This window comes from Hyla sarda, chromosome 6 (genome assembly GCF_029499605.1).
Source record: "Hyla sarda isolate aHylSar1 chromosome 6, aHylSar1.hap1, whole genome shotgun sequence".
In the NCBI taxonomy this organism is placed as follows: domain Eukaryota; kingdom Metazoa; phylum Chordata; class Amphibia; order Anura; family Hylidae; genus Hyla; species Hyla sarda.
Genome location: NC_079194.1, coordinates 123,752,699 through 123,771,919, shown reverse-complemented (window position 1 = coordinate 123,771,919; position 19,221 = coordinate 123,752,699).

The window sequence follows — 19,221 nt, the reverse complement described above, 5'->3', positions numbered from 1 at the left end:
TTTTGTAACTTTTGGGGGCCTCTGATTCTACGCAGTGCACTTTTAGGTCTATATGGTTACAATGATACCCGATTTATATAGGATTCCCTTTATTTTACTACTTTAAAAAAAATTATAACTACATGCACCAAAATTAAGATATTTAAAATTGTACTCTTCTGATCCCTATAACTTTTTTATTTTTCCATATACGGGGTGCTATGAGGGCTCAGTTTTTTGCGGCATGATCTGAAGTTCTCATTGGTACCATTTTTGTTTTGTTGCAACTTTTTGATCGATTTTTATAAATGTTTTCATTAAGTGACCAAAATTAGCAATTTTGGACTTTTTTAATGTATACGCCATTGACCGAGCGGTTTCATTAACATTATATTTTTATAGTTCGGACATTTATGCATAAGGCGATACCATATATGTTTATTTTTATTATGTTTTTATATTCTTTATATGGAATTTGGGAAAAGGGGGGTGTTAAACTTTTCATAAAGAAGGGGTTAATGTGAGTTTTTAAAACTTTTATTAAACTTTTTTTTTATACACTTTTAGGAGGAAGCATTAGATTCCTCATACAGATCAATGTGGTTCCATAGAATCACATTGATCTGTGTGATCTGCACTCCATAGAATCACGTTGATCTGTGTGGTTTTGTTTGATCTGTGTGGTCTGGGTTTGTTTGCAGGGTTCTTTAGAGGCTGCTGTCAGCTTTGACAGCGGCAATCTAAAGGATTAATAGATAGTGATGTCGCGAACATAAAACCGGGCGAACCGCCATTGACTTCAATGGGCAGGCGAATTTTAAAACCCACAGGGACTCTTTCTGGGCACAATAGTGATTTGAAAGTTGTTTCAAGGGGACTAACACCTGGACTGTGGCGTGCCGGAGGGGGATCCATGGCAAAACTCCCATGGAAAATTACATAGTTGATGCAGAGTCTGGTTTTAATCCATAAAGGGCATAAATCACCTAACATTCCTAAATGGTTTGGAATAACGTGCTTTAGCCCCCTTTAGGCAACACATAGAGCCCCCCTTTAGGCATCACATAGTTAGATCCCCCCTTTAGGCAGCAAATAGTTAGATCCCCCCTTTAGGCAGCACATAAGATTCCCACAAATTAGGCAGCACATAGTTAGAGCCCCCCTTTGGGCAGCACATAGATTCCCCCATGTTAGGCAGAACATAGTTAGAGCTCCCCTTTAGGCAGCACATAAGATTCCCCATATTAGGCATCAGATAGTTAGAGCCCCCCTTGAGGCAGCACATAGTGGGATATGACCCCAAGGCCCCAGCGCTGCAAGGCAGCAGTGCTAACCTCTGAGCCACCATGCTACCCTTAGCATACATCTAATATCCACGGTTGCTAAAATGGACAGAGATGTCAGCAGAGAGTCAGCAGCTGTAGCAGCGGCCAGAAAAATTGCAGCACCATAACAAATGCAGCAGCAAAGGCCAGAAAAATTAGGCATGTACACATGGAAGAAAAATTGGGTATTGTCGCAGACGCATCTGTAGCAGCGGCCAGAAAAATTTCAGCACCAGAAAAAGTGCAGCAGCAGAGGCCAGAAAAATTACAGGTCGTTCTCCTTCATCCTTTTTATACGAGGGTCCCTCAACAGGCACAACAGCATGAAAGACCCCATTTTCACAAGGACGGATGCCGAGCTACTCATGTCCCCTTCCTCGTTCTCACTGATGTCAGGGAAGGTATAATCTTCTTCCCCCCAGCCATGTACAACACCACGGGAACCACATAGGTGACAAGGAGTGTTACGCCGAGCGCTCCGGGTCCCCGCTCCTCCCCGGAGTGCTCACGGCGTTCTCCTGTTCGCAGCGCCCCTGTCAGACCCGCTGACCGGGTGCGCTGCGATTATGTCCCCAGCCGGGATGCGATTCGCAATGCGGGACGCGCCCGCTCGCGGTGCGCATCCCGACCCGCTTACCAGACTCGTTCCCCGTCTGTGCTGTCCTGGCGCGCGCGCCCCCGCTCCCTAGGGCGCGCGCGCGCGCCGGGTCTTTGCGATTTAAAGGGCCGGTGCGCCACTGATTGGTGCATGGGTTTTAATCAGTATCTTCACCTGTGCACTTCCCTATAATACCTCACTTCCCATGCAATTCCTTGCCGGATCTTGTTGCCATTGTGCCAGTGAAAGCGTTTCCTTGTGTGTTCCTAGCCTGTGTTCCAGACCTCCTGCCGTTGCCCCTGACTACGATCCTTGCTGCCTGCCCTGACCTTCTGCTACGTTCAACTCTGCTCTACTCCAACTCTGCTCTACTCCCTTGTACCGCGCATATCTCAGCAGTCAGAGAGGTTGAGCCGTTGCCGGTGGATACGACCTGGTTGCTACCGCCCCTGCAAGTCCATCCCGCTTTGCGGCGGGCTCTGGCGAAAACCAGTAGCAACTTAGAACTGGTCCACCGACACGGTCCACGCCAATCCCTCTCTGACACAGAGGATCCACCTCCAGCCTGCCGAATCCTGACAGTAGATCCGGCCATGGATCCCGCTGAGGTCCTGCTGCCAGTTGTCGCTGACCTTACCACGGTGGTCACCCAGCAGTCGCAACAGATAGCTCAACAAGGCCACCAGCTGTCTCAACTGACTGTGATGCTACAGCAGCTTCTACCACAGCTTCAGCAACCATCTCCTCCGCCAGCTCCTGCACCTCCTCCGCAGCGAGTGGCCGCATCCAGCCTCCGTTTATCATTGCCGGACAAGTTTGATGGGGACTCTAAACTTGGCCGTGGTTTTCTCTCGCAATGTTCCCTGCATTTGGAGATGATGTCGGACCAGTTTCCAACTGAAAGGTCAAAGGTGGCTTTCGTGGTCAGCCTTTTGTCTGGGAAAGCCCTGTCATGGGCCACACCGCTCTGGGACCGCAATGATCCTGTCACTGCCTCAGTACACTCCTTCTTCACGGAGATTCGAAGTGTCTTTGAGGAACCAGCCCGAGCCTCTTCTGCCGAGACTGCCCTGCTGAACCTGGTCCAGGGTAATTCTTCTGTTGGCGAGTACGCCATCCAATTCCGTACTCTCGCCTCCGAATTATCCTGGAATAACGAGGCCCTCTGCGCGACCTTCAAAAAAGGCCTATCCAGTAACATCAAAGATGTGCTGGCCGCACGAGAAATCCCTGCTAACCTGCATGAACTTATTCATCTGGCCACCCGCATTGACATGCGTTTTTCCGAAAGGCGTCAGGAGCTCCGCCAGGATATGGACTTTGTTCGCACAAGGCGGTTTCTCTCCCCGGCTCCTCTCTTCTCTGGTCTGCTGCAATCCATTCCTGTGCCTTCCGCCGTGGAGGCTATGCAAGTAGACCGGTCTCGCCTGACACCTCAAGAGAGGACACGCCGCCGCATTGAGAACCTATGCCTGTACTGTGCCAGTACCGAACACTTCTTGATGGATTGTCCTATCCGACCTCCACGTCAGGAAAGACGCACTCCGACTCCGCACAAAGGTTAGACAGCTCTAGTTGTGAACTCTGCTTCTCCACGTCTTACTGTGCCTGTGCGGATTTCTTCTTCTACCTTCTCCTTCTCAGCTGTGGCCTTCTTGGATTCCGGATCTGCAGGAAATTTTATTTTGGCCTCTTTCGTTAACAGGTTCAACATCTCAGTGACCAGCCTCGCCAGACCCCTCTACATCGCCTCTGTTAATGGTGAAAGATTGGACTGTACTGTGCGTTACCACACGGAACCCCTCTTAATGTGCATTGGACCCCATCATGAAAAAATTTAATTTCTGGTCCTCTCTAACTGCACTTCTGAAATTCTTCTTGGACTACCTTGGCTGCAACGCCATTCCCCTACCCTCGATTGGACCACCGGGGAAATCAAGAACTTGCCACAAAAAGTGTCTTATGTCTGCTCCCAGTCAAAACCCTGTGGCTCCTCCGATACCAGGTCTCCCCAAGGCCTATCTGGACTATGCTGATGTGTTTTGCAAAAAACAAGCTGAGACTTTGCCTCCTCACAGGCCTTATGACTGTCCTATTGATCTTCTCCCGGGTACTACTCCACCCCAGGGCAGAATCTATCCCCTGTCTGCTCCAGAAACACAAGCTATGACGGAGTACATCCAAGAAAATTTAAAAAGGTAATTTATCTGCAAGTCTTCCTCCCCTGCTGGAGCTGGATTCTAGCTCTTTACGACCATCCATTGATTACCGCGGTCTTAATAAAATCACTATAAAAAAACGCTATCCCCTACCTCTTATCTCGTAACTCTTTGACCGCCTACGCGGCGCTAACATCTTTACTAAATTGGATTTAAGAGGTGCATATAATCTCATCCGCATCAGGGAGGGGGACGAGTGGAAGACTGCATTTAACACCAGAGATGGACACTGAATATTTGGTTATGCCTTTTTGGCTTTGCAACGCCCCTGCCATCTTCCAGGACTTTGTAAATTAAATTTTTTGTGATTTATTATATATCTGTGTTGTGGTCTACCTGGACGATATTTTGATTTTTTCTAGAAGAACACCGCCGGCATGTCGGGACAATCAGTTATATGCCAAAATGGAAAAATGACTCTTTGAATGTCAATCTCTCCCCTTCCTAGGATATTTAGTCTCTGGCCAGGGACTCCAAATGGACCCGGACAAACTATCAGCCGTATTGGATTGGCCACGCCCCTCCGGACTCCGAGCTATACAATGTTTCTTGGGGTTTGCCAATTACTACAGACAGTTTATTCCACATTTTTCCACTATTGTGGCCCCAATTGTGGCTCTAACCAAGAAAAACGCCAACCCTAAGTCCTGGCCTCCGCAAGCGGCAGAGGCGTTCAACCATCTTAAAACTGCCTTTTCTTCTGCTCCCGTACTCTCCAGACCTGATCCATCTAAACCCTTCTCACTGGAGGTAGACGCCTCCTCGTCGGAGCTGGAGCTGTACTCCTACAGAAAAATTCCGGACATGCTGTTACTTTTGGTTTCTTTTCTAGGACCTTCTCTCCGGCAGAGAAAAACTACTCCATTGGTGATCGAGAACTACTGGCCATAAAACTGTCTCTCGAGGAATGGAGGCACCTGCTGGAGGGCTCCAAATACCCAGTTATTATATACACCGATCACAAGAATCTCTCTTATCTTCAGTTTGCCCAACGGCTGAACCCTCGCCAGGCTAGGTGGTCGTGGTTCTTTGCCCGTTTTAACTTTGAGATTCATTTTTGTCCTGCTGACAAGAACATTAGGGCTGACGCTCTCTCTCGTTCCTCGGATGCCTCTGAAATGGAAGCCTCCCCGCAACACATTATTCCTCCTGACTGTCTGATCTCCGCTTCTCCAGCCTCCATCAGACAAACTCCTCCAGGAAAGACCTTCGTTCCTCCACGTCAGCGCCCCAGGATTCTCAGGTGGGGACACTCCTCTCACCTCGCCGGCCATGCTGGTATCAAGAAATCTGTCCTGCTTATCTCTCATTTTTATTGGCGGCCTACCCTGGAAACAGATATCGCTGATTTTGTCGGGCTTGTACAGTCTGTGCCCGGGACAAGACTCCTCGCCAGAAGCCTGCCTGTCTCCTCCATCCTCTGCCTGTTCCTGAGCGACCATGGTCGCAGATTGCTATGGACTTTATTACAGACTTACCTTTATCCCATGGCAACTCAGCTATTTGGGTGGTCGTTGATCGTTTTTCTAAGATGGCACATTTTATTCCTCTCCCAGGTCTTCCTTCTGCGCCTCAGCTGGCGAAACAATTTTTTGTACACATTTTTCGCCTTCACGGGCTTCCTACGCATATCGTCTTGGATAGAGACGTTCAATTTGTGTCGAAATTCTGGAGGGCCCTCTGTAATCAGCTTAAAATCTAATTAAACTTCTCATCTTCTTATCATCCCCAATCCAATGGGCAAGTGTAAAGAGTTAACAGGTTCTTGGTGACTATTTGCAACATTTTGTTTCATCACGCCGGGATGACTGGTCCGATCTCCTACCATGGGCCGAATTCTCGTACAACTTCAAAGTCTCTTAGTCTTCCGCTAAATCCCCATTCTTCGTGGTGTACGGCCGTCACCCTCTTCCCCCCCTCCCCACTCCCATGCCTTCTGGTTTGCCCGCTGTTGATGAGGTGACTCGGGACTTCTCCACCATCTGGAAAGAGACTAAAAAATCTCTCCTACAGGCCTCATCCCGGATGAAGAAACACGCAGACAATAAAAAGAACTCCTCCTGTCTTTTTTCCTGGAGACAAAGTGTGGCTCTCCGCCAAGTAGGTCCGCTTCCGTGTCCCCAGTTATAAACTGGGACCACGTTATCTTGGTCCTTTTAAAGTCAAATGCCAAATCAACCCTGTCTCCTACAAACTCCTTCTTCCTTCTTCTCTCCGTATTCCTAATGCTTTCCATGTCCCTCTCCTTAAACCACTCATCCGCTGCAAGTCCATCCTGCTTTGCGGCGGGCTCTGGCGAAAACCAGTAGCAACTTAGAACCGGTCCACCGACACGGTCCACACCAATCCCTCTCTGACACAGAGGATCCACCTCCAGCCTACTGAATCCTGACAAGGAGCACCCTGGGATGCCTGCTGTGGTTGGTCTTCCTCCTCCTCTTCGAAGCAACATTCCTCCTCTGACTCCTCTTCCTCATAATCCTCTTCCAGCGTTGCCGCAGGTCCAGCAAGCGATGCTGATAAGGCTGTTTCTGGTGGTGATGTTGTCCACAACTCTTCCTCTTCATGCTCATCTACTGCCTGATCCAGCACTCTTCGCAGGGCACGCTCCAGGAAGAAAACAAACGGTATGATGTCACTGATGCTGCCTTCTGTGCGACTGACCAGGTTTGTCACCTCCTCAAAAGGACGCATGAGCCTACAAGCATTGCTCATGAGCCTCCAATAACGTGGCAAAAAAATTCCCAGCTCCGCAGATGATGTCCTAGCACCCCGGTCATACAAATATTCGTTGACAGCTTTTTTTTGTTGGAGCAGGCGGTCGAACATTAGGAGTGTTGAATTCCAATGTGTCGGGCTGTCGCACATCAAGCGCCTCACTGGCATGTTGTTTCGGCGCTGGATATCTGACAAGTGCGCCATGGCCATGTAGGAACGCCTGAAATGGCCACACACCTTGCTGGACTGCTTCAGGATATCCTGTAAGCCTGGGTACTTGAGCACAAAGCATTGTACAATCAGATTACACACGTGTGCCATGCACGGCACATTTGTCAACTTGCCCAACCTCAATGCCGCCAACAAATTTGCTCAGTTGTCACAAACCACGTCGCCGATCTTCAGTTGGTGCGGAGTCAGCCACTGGTCCACCTGTGCGTTCAGGGCCGACAGGAGCGCTGGTGCAGTGTAACTCTCCGCTTTGAGGCAAGTCAACCCCAAGATGGTGTGACACTGCCGTATCCGGGATGTGGAATAGCATCTGGGGAGCTGGGGGGGGGGGGTGCCGGTGAGGTGGAGCAAGATGCAGCAGTGGAAGAGGACTCGACCGAGGATGTTATGGAAGAGGATGGAGTAGGAGGAGTAGAGGAGGTGGCAGCAGGCCTGCCTGCAAGTCGTGGCGGTGTCACCAACTCCTCTGCAGAGCCACACATTCCATGCTTGGTTGCCGTCACCAGGTTTACCCAATGCGCAGTGTAGGGGATATACCTGCCCTGACCATGATTTGCAGACCAGGTATCAGTGGTCAGATGGACCCTTGCCCCTACACTGTGTGCCAGAAGAGCCATAATTTCCTTTTGCACAATGGAGTAAAGGTTGGGGATCGCCTTTTGTGCAAAAAAATTTCAGCCGGGTACCTTCCACTGCGGTGTCCCAATGGCTACACATTTTTTAAAGGCCCCAGACTCCACCAGCTTGTATGGTAAAAGTTGGCGGGCTAGCAGTTCCGACAAGCCAGCTGTCAGACGCCGAGCTAGGGGGTGACTTTGAGACATTGGCTTCTTGTGCTCAAACATCTCCTTGACAGACACCTGACTGTGGGCAGATGAGCAGGAACTACTCAAGGCGAGAGACGGAGGGGCGGATGGTTGAGAGGGGCAAGGAGGGCAGCAGTGGTTGACCTGGCTGAAGATGCTGGACCAGGAGGAGGATGGCGGCTTTGACTTTGTGTGCTGCTTGTACTGACGTGTTGATCCCATAGGCGTTTGTGATGTGACAGCATGTGCCTTCGCAAAGCAGTTGTGCCTAGGTGGGTGTTGGACTTCCCACGACTCAGTTTCTTCTGGCACAGGTTGCAAATTGCCTCGCTGTTGACACACAAAAAAAATGCCACACTGCTGAGCTCTGTTATGATGGCATTCTGGTGGTGGCAACAGCATACATTGATTGGCGTCCTGTCTGGCTGACCCCAGGGGCCGATGCATGCTGTCTGACTGTGCCACTAGCTCCTTACGACGACCTCCCCCTGCTTCCAACTCGTCTCCTCCTCCTCTCTGTCTCCCCATCTGAACTTTCCCCCTCTACTTCTCTTCTAGTGAGCACCCACGTGGCATCCACGGGCACATCGTCATCATCAGCACCTTCACCGCTATCTGACACCTCAAGAAAGGAAGCAGCAGCGGGTGCAAAATCATCATCACACCGTACGTCCATGTGTGTAATGCTGCCTGACTGAGACATATCCCTGTTAACTACATCCTCTAACAATAATGGTTGCGCATCACTCATGTCTTCAAACTGATGTGTAAATAACTCCTCTGACGGATCAAGTAAAGCTGCTGTGGTGCTAGTGTTGGTGGTGGCGGCAGGCGGGCAAGTGGTAACATGAGAGGTGCCCGAAGCTAAGCTAGAGGAGGAGAAGGATGGTGCGTCAAGGTTCCAAGCGGAAGCTGTAGTAGATTTGGTGTCTTGTGATAGCCAGTCAACAAAGTCCTCAGAACTTTGGGGGTTCAGGGTACGTGGCCTCTGAACACTGGCCATTCTAGGGCCAAAGGGAATCCCAGCACCACGACGGCCTCTGTGGGGTGGCTTTCCTCTGCCTGTCATTTTTTTGGTTAAATTTGCACAAGTGTCACACCAAATGTGATTTGCACTAGGGTGGCACAATTTGCCCTGCAGGCAAAAAAACTGGCAACTGTGACGTGAACTGACAGTGACTGGTTTTATTTAACAGCCAAAAAAGGTATTTTTTTTTTAATTTGCACAACTGTCACACCAAATGTGATTTGCACTAGTGTGACAATGAGCAAAAAAGCTTGCCAGCAGAGTTCCCCTTTTAAGCAGTGGTCCCCAACCAGGGTGCCTCCAGCTGTTGCAAAATACACAGACTGATATCTTTCAGCCCTTTGAATACTGTATTAGTTAGTTGCTTGAAGGAACTTAAGTTTTATTCTGGAGTACCCCTTTTAACCAGCGGTTCCCTCCCAACTAGGGTGCCTACAGCTGTTGTAAGACACACGGACTGATATCTTTCAGCCCTTTGAATACTGTAGTAGTTAGTTGCTTGAAGGAACTTAAGTTTTATTCTGGAGTACCCCTTTTAACCAGCGGTTCCCTCCCAACCAGGGTGCCTCCAGCTGTTGCAAGACACACAGACTGATATATGAGCCCTAAAAAGGGCTTTTTTGGGTGCTGTCCTTAAAGCAGATGTTACACTAGTGCTTTAGGAGTAAATTGGACCCTGAATACACCACCTAGCAGCAACCTAGCTATCACTTTCCCTATACAGCAGGAGCAGCTTCTCTGACCCTCCACTTCCTAAGCCTGCAGCATGCCGAATGAGGGTAAAATGGCATCCGTGCAAGAGGTAGGCGGGTCTGGAAGGGAGGGACTGCTGCTGATTGGCTGTAATGTGTCTGCTGACTCTCACTCACAGGGTCAAAGTTTACTGCAATGTTAAAGTATAGGGGACGGATCGAACTTCACATATGTTCGCCCGGTGAGGCGAACGCCAACATGCTTAATTCGCCGGGAACTGTTCGCCGGCAAACAATTCGCTACATCTCTATTAATAGACGACCGCGGTATGTCGGCTATTAATGCCGGCCCTCAGCTATTGCAATCACTGCCGCAGAGTGTCTGGATGTGGCAGCAGGGAGACCATATGTCATCAAAATTTAAGAGAATAAAAATATATTTTATGTAATTTTTATTTTATTTAATTTGAATGTATTTACATTTTTAGAATACCCATTCTGGTAAGCATCGAGCTGGTGGTCTGCCGCAAGGCAAGCTACCACCTGTTCCAGCCCGTGCCTTTCATCGAACCTGCCCCCTCCCACTGTCATACTCATTGTGGAAAAGCAATTGTTTCATTTAATGAGTTAAGGCTCATTGTTATCGGTCCAACCGGTTTAATTGGATTCTTGTGGTAATTCCACAGCTAATATATGACACCGGCGATCATAGGGCCTCAGTCTTCAAAAGATTACATCGATTTTTTGAATTTACATTTAAGATTTTGAAATTAACATTTAAGATTTTAAAATTCAATTTAATATTACACTCCCAAGTTTAATGTCCCGGGCCCCGGCATTTGCTTAATAAATAGTGTGGTTACAAAATACCAAATCTAACAAGGAGTCACGTGTCACATGGAAGCACAATGACAGAGCCTGGAGGTGGCATCAGTATGAGAAGACCATACAGTGGCTGAATGAAACAGCATAGAGGTGGCGGCAGCATGAGGAGACCATATAGTGGCTGAATGAGACAGCCTGGAGTTGGCATCAGCATGAGGAGACCACATAGCTGCTGAATGACACAGCCTGGAGTGGGTGGCAGCATAAGGAAACCATATAGTGGCTGAATGACACAGCCTGGAGGTGGCGACAGCATGAGGAGACCATATAGTGGCTGAATGACACAGTGTGGAGGTTGCGGCAGCATGAGTAGAACATAGAGTGGCTGAATGACAAAGCATGGAGTTGGCGGCAGCATGAGGAGACCACAAAGTGGCTGAATGACACAGCCTGGAGTATGCGGCAGCATGAGGAGAACATATAGTGGCTGAATGACACAGCCTGGAGTTGGCAGCAGCATGAGGAGACCATATAGTGGCTGAATGACACAGGCTGGAGTTTGCGGCAGCATGAGGAGACCATAGAGTAGCTGAATGACACAGCACGGAGGTTGCGGCAGCATGCGGAGAACATATAGTGGCTGAATGACACAGCCTGGAGTTGGCGGCAGCATGAGGAGACCATATAGTGGCTCAATGACACAGCATGGAGGTGGCGGCAGCATGAGGAGACCATATAGTGCCTGAATGACACAGCGTGAGTAACACTTGCAAAGAAGGTAATTAATAATGCGAAAGTAGGGCCTTACAGGGGAAGTTTTTACTCCCACCGGTTACAATGGACCATACGTTGTTCCCTGGCAGGAAATCCTGGCAGATCCATGCCTGATTCATCTTCACAAAGGTCAGTCTCTCCACATTTTTCGTGGACAGACAAGTTCTTCTTGGGGTTACTATGGCCCCCACCGCATTAAACACCCGCTCTGATGGCACACTACTGGTCGGGCAGCTTTTCCAGAGAAAACTCTGCTAGTTGCGGCCACAAATCAAGTTTGGCTGCCCAGAAGTCCAATGGATCTTCAAGGTGTGTTGGCATGGTCATGTTAAGGTATGCCATCACCTGCCGGTCCAGGTCCTGCTCCAGGTCTACCTGCTGCTGATGAGTTGCTTGACTATGTTGGTGAAGAAAGCTACTCATCAATGACTGTAGACTCAGGCTGCTGCTGATGGAGCTGGTACTGCTCCAGCCACCCCTCTCCAGCAGCCATGGCAGTGGAAGGTGAGCGCAGAGGGCCCCCTGTGTCAGACCTGCGAGAGGATGGACGATGGCGTAGATAGGCATCGGCCAACTGACTACATAGGATGTCTCTGTAGTAGGTCAGTTTGTCCTCCCTCTCAGTGGGTGTAAAAAAGGCCCCCGTTTTGTGCCTGTAGCGAGAGTCCAATACGGTGGGGAGCCAGAAGTCATTCCGCTGCCAAATGGAAACAATTCAAGCAAGTGAGCATGCATTGTGCCATTTGTGCAAGTGACTTGGAGGGACTCCCTGCCTCCATCTCCCCTGCATATTGCCACGGTGTGTCTGGGTCGTCTGTCTCGCCTTCCTCATAACCCTCTCTCTCCTCTAGCTGCTCCTGCTCCTCCTCTCCTGGCCATCTTGCGGAACCTAAACTGTGCTCCACTGTGCCCCTCCCCCTCCTCCTCCTCTTCCAGTTCAGCCTGCACAGGGCTCATGTGGCCGTGAGATGTAGATGTCTTGTCTCAAGTGCCCTTACCAGCCATCATTTTCAACACCTGTTGTAGTAGGTGAAGCAGTGGCATGACATTGTTCAGCCCATAATCCTGTCAACTGCCACTGGTTGATATTGAATTTACACAGGGGATTCCCCCCTATCCGCTTGGATCATCAAGAAATCAGTGATGGCTTCTCTCTGTTCGTTTAGTCGGTCCAAAATATGGAGGGTGGTATTCCAATGTGTGGAAACATCGCAAATCAGACTATGTTGGGGGATGCCGTTCAGACGCTTCAGCTCAAGGAGGGTGTGCTTTGCGGTTTACGAGTGGCTGAAGTGCATGCAAAGGATTTCTTGCAGATTGGGGGAACACTTCAGGAACCGCTTGACAACCAGATTGAACTTGTGTGTCATGCAGGGCGCATGTCTCAGGCTTCCTTTTCGCAGCGCAAACAAGATGTTCTTCCCATTGTTGGTCACCATTGTTCCCATTTCCAGTTTTCGTGGTGTAAGCCATGATTCGATTTCTACATGAATGATTTTTAGCAGTTCTTCCCCTGTGTTACTCCGTTCGCCAAGGCAAACCATGTGAAGAACAGCGTGACACTGCAGTGCTCTGCACACATGGTATGCTGAAGGGGCACTGAAACTTTTCCGTGCAGTGGAGGCTGAGGACACGGTGGAAGAAGGCAGAGGCGCACTCTGTCTCAGGACCAATGGCCTGAGAGCATGGAGGCAGAAGCGGCGTGACCTGTCCAAATTGCTGCTGTGGCTGTGCAGGAACCACATTCACCCAATTACAGTAGTTACAGTTCCACATGTCGGCACTGCCGTGCACTTTAGTACACACCAACAGGCTCAAGGACTGGCCTACCTTCAGTTCCACAAAATTGTGCATGGATGGTATTGCCTTCTTCGCAAAGAAATGATGGCTTGGTACTCTCCACCTCGGCTTGGCACAAGACATCCGTTCTCTGAAGGTGAGGTGCAGAGTCGATCACTTGAAAATGGAGGGACTGCAGCACCAGCAGCTTGGACAGGAGCACATTCAGCTTCTGCACCGTTATATGAGTGGGCACATATTGTTGTCTCTTAGACATGGCTTTGCCGATGGATTGCTGGTGGAATGACTGACTCGAAGTAGGAGGAGCAGGAGCATCTGGAGCGACATAAGATGGGTATGACACACAGCTCCCTTTGGCTGAGGTGGTAGAGCCTTGGCTGGCTGAAACAGGGAGCTACTCATCACTACTTGCCTGCCTAGCGTAGGAAGCGGCGGATGTCTCCCCCAATTCTTGGCTGGGCAGTAGCTGCTGACTGTTCTCTAGATCGTCCTCACTAAGTAGTGGAGCTGAACCCATAGCATAAGATACTACTTTAGGGGAGGGAACAGCATAGGATGGAGGCCATGGGAGGACAGGGACTGCTCCCGGGCCATGCCAACTGAGGGTTGTGTCTGAGGAACCCACTGGCTGTTGACTGGGGGTGTCAGATGTCACTTGTGATGAAGTGGATCACTGTGTTAACCAATCAATGACAGCAGGTGGGTTGCTGGTCGAGACATGACCTCTAGCTGATACAGGTAGCTCAGGCCTCTCACTGCAACTCCTGCTGCTACTCACCCCTAGTCTACTGCGACCTCTGCCTGATGAATTTAGGCCTCTGCCACTCCTCTGTGCACATCCTGGCACTTCTCTGCCTGACATACTTAGTGCATATATGAGGGGAGTACAATACGCTCCACTATGCTTAAAAAAGTATTTGTGTACAACACCAGCCGGTGAGCATTTTTGCCTGGCCTTTCACAGTATCTAGGCCATTGAGACTTTAACAGATACAAAATAGTACACCACTTAGATGTACGTATGTGATATGCACTTACGAGGGGAGAAAAATGCGCTACAGTACGCTTAAAAAAGCATCTGTGAACAACACCAGCAGTACACACCAGTGCTGCTGCACACAGTCGCTCTGTACTACACCCAAAATTGCACTTTCTCTCTCAATCTCACTCCCTTCCCTATCAGTGCTTCTAGGCAGGAGCTGAATCGCTGCTGTTCTGTGCAACACACTGCGCTATGTCCCTCTCTGTAATAGAACGCTGTAGACAATGACTGGGAGGTGAATCGCTGCAGTAAGAATGCTTTTCTGTGCAACACACACTGTCCCTCTCTCTGTGCAACAGAACACTGACTTGACAAGGAGGTGAATCTCTGCTGGAAAAAACTTTTCTGTGCAACACACAGCACTGTCTGTCCCTATCTATCTCCCTGCAGTAAAAGGCTGAAGTGACTGGCCGCAATATGGCTGCCGATTATATAGGGCTGTGACATCACAGGGGTGACTGGCTGCTGATAGGCTGCATGCTGCATGTGATTCAGGGTCATCCCGCCTACCCTTGTTCCCGCCTTCCCAGGATTCTTTGCCCCATGTCCTCACATGTGGATCCGCCATTTTAGATGCCCTGGAGCCTGGACCGCACTAAATGGAGTTTAATTAATGGATTTGTGCAATCGAATCGCGGCGATATTCGCCTTCTTTGCGATTTAAATTTTTCCTGAAATTCATAACAAATTCGGATTCGTCAGATTCGATTCACTCGTCCTTAGTGTTCGGCATGCAAGTATAATTTATTCCTTCAGTGCTCTGGGCACCATTGACAGAGTGAGCAAGTGTTATCAAATGATTGCACATTGAGTTCGCTTTTAAAAAAAATAACCCTTCAGACACCTCCTGCGTTCCCGTGATGCCTCCGGTGTTCTGCTTCAGTCCCCTGATGTGATTGTATTTCTGAGCTGTTGCAGCGTGACTGTCGGGCCCCAAAAGGACCCAGACGCAATGTGTCATAGTGCTGCTCAGTGAATCGCTGGCCAAGATGGTAGCAGCAGTATGACACATTGGGCCCAGGTTATTTTCGGGTTCGACACATCACACTGCAGTTCAGAAAGACAATCACGCTGGGAGACCAGAGCAGGACACCAGAGCACTTGAGGTGAGCAAAGCTTTATTTATTTTTTATCCCATTAAATGGGCATAGTTTTGAACCCTCCCCCCCCCCCCCACCGCTGCTGAATAACCCCTCTAAATCCCCCCTCCATCTATACAGACTTCTGATTGCATGGTAATCTCTGCTATCATTGAACACACAGGACACATCATCTGTAAGATCTCATAGGTTATTTGGGGCAAGATACTAGCTTCTGACACAATGCGCCTTTATTGCAGGTTATAATTATACGTTCTGTTTATTAGTGGCCTGTGGAGCTCTGTGCCAGTATTTTTTTTCTTATTTATTTACTCAATGGGTCATCTGTGTGTCCCAAAAAAATAGTGCTCCCCCCGGGGATCTGCTTATGTTCCTGGATTTTCAGTTTATAAATATAAATATACATCAATAGACGTAGATTAACAACCCAACCAGAATATTCCTGTGACCACCAGAGCAAACTAACTGGACAGCCACAGATGAATGCAAGGTCTTCTTCTAAGAATACATTGCAGCCCTTTCTAAGAAACGTCTGTTGTAGCAAAGGTTGCAGCAGGTAAAGCCGGGTTATTTGCGCCAGTTAAGAGATCGTATTAACAAACATGGTGAATTCCTAGGAGAGTCTTTTCTCATTACTTAGGTAAGAAATTTATATTTAGTATTAATGGCCTTTACGGATTTGGATTTTTCCCCTAACTTTAGTACAGATTGAAAATAAACAAATTTTTTGCGTAGCACAATTTGCCAAAAGTCTTACTTTTATGGGATTTTGAAGATGAAGATTTTATGAAGCGGTAGTGAATGTGAATTTTTATGGATATTCTGAATCAAAATCTGCTTGAAATACACAATGTGAAGAAGGTAGGACCATCTACCATTTAAGTGACTATTCAGATAACCAGTCCAGAATCCAATACATAGTAGGAATATGTTTATATAAATAAGGAATTATTATTAAGATCGCCTTTCCATTATTTCTCTTTGTAGATAAGACTTGTCAATTGTAGCAAACATCTCTCACAGATTACAAAATCGTGCCTAGCACTGACACAGCAAAGGAAATATCCAAAGGAATATGTACCGCGGATATAAGTAATATGGACCATCCTGCATTTTCTCACACTCACGCAGTGTCCAGCTCACCACTCCTCGTCTCAGTGCGCGGAAACGTGTGGACTCCACGTATAATTGCAAACTTGACAAGAAAAGGAAAGTCCAGCACTGCAGGTCCAAAGCAAGAAAGCCGTTTAATTGTATGAGAACACACGGACACCAAACGTGGATCACAAGTGACGCGTTTCGGCGAGCTCTAACGCCTTAGTCGACTAAGGCGATAGAGCTCGCCGAAACGCGTCACTTGTGATCCACGTTTGGTGTCCGTGTGTTCTTATACAATTAAACGGCTTCCTTGCTTTGGTCCTGCAGTGCTGGACTTTCCTTTTCTTGTCAATCCTGCATTTTCTGGTATATAATTATATATGAACAGCTGGTATAAGTTATATATCTTCTTGTATATAGTGATATGGACCATGCTGGTATAACCTGGGTATCTACTGTATATAATTATATATGAACAGCTGGTATAAGTTATATATCTTCTTGTATATAGTGATATGGACAATGCTGGTATAACCTGGTTAAATACTGTATATAATTATATATGTATAGCTGGTATAAGTTATATATCTTCTTGTATATAGTGATATGGACCATGCTGGTATAACCTGGGTATATACTGTATATAATTAAATATGTATAGCTGGTATAAGTTATATATCTTCTTGTATATGGTGATATGGATCATGCTGGTATAACCTGGGTATATACTGTAAATAATTATACATGTACAGCTGGTATAAGTTATACATCTTCTTGTATACAGTGATATGGACCATGCTGGTATAACCTGGGTATATACTGTATATATAGATATATGTACAGCTGGTATAAGTTATATATCTTCTTGTATATAGTGATATGGACCATGCTGGTATAACCTGGGTTTATACTGTATATAATTATATATGTACAGCTGGTATAAGTTATATATCTTCTTGTATATAGTGATATGGACCATGCTGGTATAACCTGGGTATATACTGTATATAATTATATATGTACAGCTGGTATAAGTTATATATCTTCTTGTATATAGTGATATGGACCATGCTGGTATAACCTGAGCATATACTCAGGGGCGGACTGACAACATTCAGGGCCCCCGGACCAAAAAAATGCAAGAGCCCCTGCTAGTCTCTGCAGCTCGTCAATCTTCTGCCACGCCCCTATTCCACCTAAACCCCACACACAATAAACTAAAGTGTATAAATGTAAGAAACACTTTAACGTAGGTAAATTTCCATGACCAATAATACTGGTATACAAGGTGTAAATATATACCACCACACAATAACTGGATGATACCGCCATACTGTACTGAATAAAACCACTATACACCAGTATACTATACAGGATCTGTATACAATATAAGTGATTATATACAGGACCATATGGCGGTAGATATCAGCTGAACACCGGATGTGTACACCATATAAGTGATAACAGTTACATTTTGGGACTCACAATTACGTCTTTTCTGATCAGCGGCGTCCTCTTTCCTTTTTTTCCCCGTCCGGAACAGACCACCATGTGGATCTCTTAACATCTGCAGGACAAACATGTCAGACTTTACATTTTTCCAGTGCCCTCCCCTCCTCTACAAAATCTGCCCATCTATAGGCCCACAAATTGTAATAATGCCCTCCTTGGTGTCCTGCACAGTAAAATGGCAGGTAGGTAGGTAGCCAGGTAAATAGGTAACTAGGTAGATAGATCAGGATGCCAGATATGTAGGTAGGTGACAACCCAGGTAGGTAGGGGGCTAGCTAGGTAGTTAGGCAGCCATGTATGAAGGCCAGGTATGTACATAGTTAGGTAGCTGGGTATGTAGGTAGAACAAACGAATACAGGTGGACTTTTTGTTACGTTTTCCTTTGTTCTGCATTTAAAGACTGTTTGCTGTGTGACAAGTGTGAATAAAACACTGAACTTTGATTTGGAAAATACTGCTTCCTTGCCTCTATACTGCAACCGCACCTATTTGCAAGAGCGAGTCATCACATTTGGTGGAGGATGCGGGCAATGCAGTGAGGGCTGAAGTTGAATTGCAGTACGCGGTTGCCAAGCCGGGAAGAACCCGTTGGAGTTGTTGCTAGGGGCAGCGAACCACCGATAAGTGACTGTCCAGCGTCTGCAGTGATCCAGTGTTTGCAGTGTTGCCAAAATGGAGGCTGTGGTGAAAGCGCTCATGGAGGCCAACTTGCAAAAGCGGGAGACCAACAGGCACCAGCAGGAGGCCAGAAAGCACCAGCAGGAGACAAACCAGCTATTACTACAGCAGGTGATGGCGCTTCAAGCTGCAGCGACGACACGGACCACCCCTGACGCCCGGAAAGCTGTTCGGATGGTGATGCCAAAGATGACCCCTGCGGATGATGTCGAGACCTGCCTGGCAGTCTTTGAAAAAATGGCCGTGAGGGAGAGGTTACCCCGGGACCAGTGGGCAGAGGTCATCGCTTCGTTCCTGACATCTGGACCCCAGCAGGCATATTTTGACTTACCCGATGACCAGGCAGAGATCTTGGCAAGACTGGGGGTAAATGTGTGGGTCCAGGCCCAGAGAGTAAGGCAGTGGGAATATAAGCCGGCTGAGCCTACCCGGCTGCAATATTATTACTTGTTGCAGCGGCTGCAGAAGTGGCTGCAGCCGGAGGTCCTGAGTCCCACTGCCATGCTGGACCGTCTCCTGGCCGATATGTTCTGGAAGGCTCTGTCTTTTACCCTCCAGAGCTGGATTGGCCAGCCATCCCCTAGCAACGAACTGGGTATGGTTGACCTCGTAGAGAGGTTTGAGTCCACAGTAAAACTGCGGGAGGGGGCGGTTAAACCCAGGATGTCCCCACCTTTGCCCAGGTGCCTGGAAAGCACTAAAATCCCCACCCCGTTGCTATGTTGGGATTGTCACGAACTGGGACATGTAAGGGCTAATTGTCCCCAGCGGCAGGAACCAATGGACACAAACTATG